Genomic DNA, 5,000 nt, shown 5'->3' with positions numbered 1-5,000 from the left:
GACTAAGACAGCCATGGGCCCACAGTGCCCTTCTTTCGACCCCACCCACAAAGCCTGCATCCTCTGTCGACAACAGCACCCCAACGCCAGCGCCTCTGCCGCACGAAGTCGTGGACCGGCAATCATTCCACCTGCACCCGTTCGTGCCCCACCCCAACCGCCCAACTCGCAACTCAAGCGGATGAACGGCGGACTTTGCTCGCACTCGCAATGTGCAATCCACCCCTATAACGTGCGTTTCATGAAGAGTTATGTCCAATATGCGACATTCCCGCTGTCCATATACATGAGCTGCGAGCTGTACCACGTACGAGCTACAGACGCGATCGCGTTGCTCTCTGTACGAATGCAGATGCTCAGCGGCAGCTAGGAGGCGCTCCATCCATGTCGGTACCGGTGAGCGTTGCACTCGCAGTCGCAAAAACGTACGGCAAGTATATTACTCGGAAGAGTCAATGACAGTCCAAGCCCCCCCTGCGTGGGAAGAGTCTTCCTAGGCCATGACCCACCGGAAGGGCGCAGCGTCCCCCACCCCAGACATGTGACGTCACACTATCGGTATTGACGACTAGACTGATTCCTTATAATCATTTGCCATACACCGGTGGAAGCTGCCGAGACGAGTAACTACGTGGCGGCCTCGCCGTGTCACTAATGTACAGAGATACAACAGTTTCGACTGGAACCGGATGAAACGTATACACGGCGCTGATTAGTAATAGATAGAGCCATCAAAATACAGATAATGTATACAACTGTCCGTATACACGCTGAAAGACTCTGCTCACAATCACAACCACACGTCAGCCAGACACTCTTATCACGCACTACTCTCTGCCTGTAACAGGCACAGAGACAATATGTAAGCACCAGCATGGAACAACACCCAGTGCATCCTCTCCGCCACATTAGACAATCCACACTATCATAACCAGACCGGGAGGTCCACTCACAAAACAGAATATCCCACCCTTCCGACAACCACCATTGCTCAGCTAAGCCACCAACACCCACACATGTCCTACACAGGGGTACACCCAACATCACAATACTGCCTCCTGTCACAGCACACAAACAATGGCAGGAATGAAAGACACAGGTCTGCCACAAGCATGGAATCAGAGCGCCGCCTGTCATGAGCCAAAGGTGCACCCTGACATGGCAAATCAGATGATGCCGCAGTCATTTACTTACGATAATCACAATCAACAAACCGGCCCCCCCCCCAAAACACCTTTCCTTACAACAATGTGTACCTTAACCTAACCCGTATTGTGCCTTAACCTAACCCGTATTGTGCCTTAACCTAACCCGTATTGTGCCTTAACCTAACCCGTATTGTGCCTTAACCTAACCCGTATTGTGCCTTAACCTAACCCGTATTGTGCCTTAACCTAACCCGTATTGTGCCTTAACCTAACCCGTATTGTGCCTTAACCTAACCCGTATTGTGCCTTAACCTAACCCGTATTGTGCCTTAACCTAACCCGTATTGTGCCTTAACCTAACCCGTATTGTGCCTTAACCTAACCCGTATTGTGCCTTAACCTAACCCGTATTGTGCCTTAACCTAACCCGTATTGTGCCTTAACCTAACCCGTATTGTGCCTTAACCTAACCCGTGTTGCGCCTTAACCTAACCCGTGTTGCGCCTTAACCTAACCCGTGTTGCGCCTTAACCTAACCCGTGTTGCGCCTTAACCTAACCCGTGTTGCGCCTTAACCTAACCCGTGTTGCGCCTTAACCTAACCCGTGTTGCGCCTTAACCTAACCCGTGTTGCGCCTTAACCTAACCCGTGTTGCGCCTTAACCTAACCCGTGTTGCGCCTTAACCTAACCCGTGTTGCGCCTTAACCTAACCCGTGTTGCGCCTTAACCTAACCTGTGTTGCGCCTTAACCTAACCTGTGTTGCGCCTTAACCTAACCTATGTTGCGCATTAACCTAACCTATGTTGCGCCTTAACCTAACCTATGTTGCGCCTTAACCTAACCCATATTGTACCTTAACCTAACCCATATTGTACCTTAACCTAACCCATATTGTGCCTTAACCTAACCCATATTGTACCTTAACCTAACCCATATTGTACCTTAACCTAACCCATATTGTACCTTAACCTAACCCATATTGTACCTTAACCTAACCCATATTGTACCTTAACCTAACCCATCTTGCGCCTTAACCTAACCCATGTTGCGCCTTAACCTAACCCATGTTGCGCCTTAACCTAACCTATGTTGCGCCTTAACCTAACCTATGTTGCGCCTTAACCTAACCTATGTTGCGCCTTAACCTAACCTATGTTGCGCCTTAACCCAACACACGTTGGGCCTTAACCCAACACACGTTGGGCCTTAACCCAACACACGTTGGGCCTTAACCCAACACACGTTGGGCCTTAACCCAACACACGTTGGGCCTTAACCCAACACACGTTGGGCCTTAACCCAACACACGTTGGGCCTTAACCCAACACACGTTGGGCCTTAACCCAACACACGTTGGGCCTTAACCCAACACACGTTGGGCCTTAACCCAACACACGTTGGGCCTTAACCCAACACACGTTGGGCCTTAACCCAACACACGTTGGGCCTTAACCCAACACACGTTGGGCCTTAACCCAACACACGTTGGGCCTTAACCCGCTCTGTAATTGTCATACGACGCGTTAAATTAGTGTAGTGTTGCCTAACTGCAACCCCCGCAATATAGTTTGCCACTCGCACTGCCCGGTCCCCAGAGTATCGCTTCATGTTAAACACCTTGCAGCTATACACTGTAATGCGGATGGCAGCAGGACGTACATGCTCAATGCCCTTCGCAGTTGTTCATTGGCATTCGCATGGCGAAGCACAGCCTACGTTGTGGTACGGCTTGTGTCAACTGTCCGCTGATGTTGTACGTCCAAATGACACACTGTACTGCACATTGGTCCTCATGTACTGAATGATACATCGTGGTACATGTGTGACCGTACCACGACTGCGCCAACAACGGCGAACCATACGGTCCAAATATTGTGCACTCAGCTACGTGTCGTCTCCCTATAAGAGCTGGATTGCAGTATGGTATGCGGTGGATGGCGATCAGCATGAGCCGTCTGTTGATGTAGTGGCGCGTGTTGTCAGACGTAGTCGTCTCTTCTCACACACCGTGATAGCATGGTGCACTGCGTTCCACATCTGCGACATGCGACAGAGGCCGGTTGACAGTCGTTCGCGCAATGGACATCGCATACGTACGGGGGCCACCTTCCACGTGTTCGCGAAGCGTGCACATGTTGTTGCGTGTATGTGGGCAGACATAGTGTGTCGTGACACCTGACACAGGCATGCAACAATCGTTGAATTTGCAAATGGCGATGGACGTCTACGTTTGCTGGTGACGTTACGCAAATGAACAACTGGTAAACCGTTGTGGTGCGGTTGTTCTCGCTAGAGGTGAATCAGTGATGGCGACGATCGGTTGAGCTACCAACCGGTTGTTTCAGCGATACCCACCATGCCCACGAACGTGAATGGCATGTGGGTGTGAAGCGATACGCGGCGGTGGCTGGGTGGGACCGTCCCCGGCCGGTGAGGGGGGGCCTCCCGGCGTGCTGGCCGCGCGGTGCGTGGGCGCACGCGCTACAGCCGGCTGGTGGGGGCGGCCAGTGGCAGGCGCGCCGGCCGACGGAGGCGGCAGGCGGCGCAGCTGCGCGCCGGCGCACCCTGCACGCGGCGCCGTGCGGCCAAAGTAGGTCCTCGCGGGCCCGGTGCGAAGCGCGGTGGACATCTGCAGTGTGCTGGTCCGATTGAGGACTGTGTGCGCTGAGGATGCGCCGCCGCCCGGCGCTCGGCGCCGCGACGCCGTCTGCTGCTCGGTCGCCTCTGCGGTTCTCGCAGGTGGTTTGTATCGCAGCTGTGCGGACGTGTTGGCGCGTGCGCTGTGCTGGGAGAGTTCGCTTCGGCACCCAAGTGGGGCTTTTGTCCTTCTGTGGCGCTGGCGTTGGAGCTGCCGGCCACCGTAGGTGGCGCGTGTTGTCTCCCGCCGGCAATGCCACGACAGCACGCTCCCGGGCCTCTGTCGGCAGCGGCAAGCTCAGTTGGGAGCACGGGTGGTCGCACCTAAAGCGTCTACTCGCCAAACTCCGGGCGATTGCGCCTCTCTCGAACCCGACCAAGTACTTAGGACGGCGCTGCGCGCCGCCGGGACCTGAGAGGGTTTCGAGGTGTATTGTGCAGGGGAGCTCAGCCTCCTCCTGTTTGCAGAATAATTGAGCGGACGCTTGCGTGTTCGCGCGGGCCCCCGGGACACACTCCCGGGCGGCCGGCTGCTCAGCTCTAGTTGACGCAGCTCCCTGGTTGATCCTGCCAGTAGTCATATGCTTGTCTCAAAGATTAAGCCATGCATGTCTCAGTACAAGCCGCATTAAGGTGAAACCGCGAATGGCTCATTAAATCAGTTATGGTTCCTTAGATCGTACCCACGTTACTTGGATAACTGTGGTAATTCTAGAGCTAATACATGCAAACAGAGTCCCGACCAGAGATGGAAGGGACGCTTTTATTAGATCAAAACCAATCGGTCGGCTCGTCCGGTCCGTTTGCCTTGGTGACTCTGAATAACTTTGGGCTGATCGCACGGTCCTCGTACCGGCGACGCATCTTTCAAATGTCTGCCTTATCAACTGTCGATGGTAGGTTCTGCGCCTACCATGGTTGTAACGGGTAACGGGGAATCAGGGTTCGATTCCGGAGAGGGAGCCTGAGAAACGGCTACCACATCCAAGGAAGGCAGCAGGCGCGCAAATTACCCACTCCCGGCACGGGGAGGTAGTGACGAAAAATAACGATACGGGACTCATCCGAGGCCCCGTAATCGGAATGAGTACACTTTAAATCCTTTAACGAGTATCTATTGGAGGGCAAGTCTGGTGCCAGCAGCCGCGGTAATTCCAGCTCCAATAGCGTATATTAAAGTTGTTGCGGTTAAAAAGCTCGTAGTTGGATTTG

The 5,000-nt window shown here is 53.8% G+C and overlaps 1 non-coding gene across 1 annotated transcript in view; it reads left to right on the top strand.

Moving 5' to 3' along the window:
- Positions 1–4,342: 4,342 nt before the first annotated feature.
- LOC124620999 overlaps positions 4,343–5,000 on the top strand; it is a 1,910-nt gene continuing 1,252 nt past the window's right edge. Inside the window, exon 1 of the ribosomal RNA XR_006980493.1 lies at positions 4,343–5,000. This exon is cut by the window's right edge and continues 1,252 nt beyond it. This is a non-coding gene — a ribosomal RNA (small subunit ribosomal RNA).

The sequence above is a fragment of the Schistocerca americana genome, chromosome 6 (genome assembly GCF_021461395.2).
Source record: "Schistocerca americana isolate TAMUIC-IGC-003095 chromosome 6, iqSchAmer2.1, whole genome shotgun sequence".
Classification (NCBI taxonomy): Eukaryota; Metazoa; Arthropoda; class Insecta; order Orthoptera; family Acrididae; genus Schistocerca; species Schistocerca americana.
This window is presented reverse-complemented; position numbering and strand designations above follow the sequence as displayed.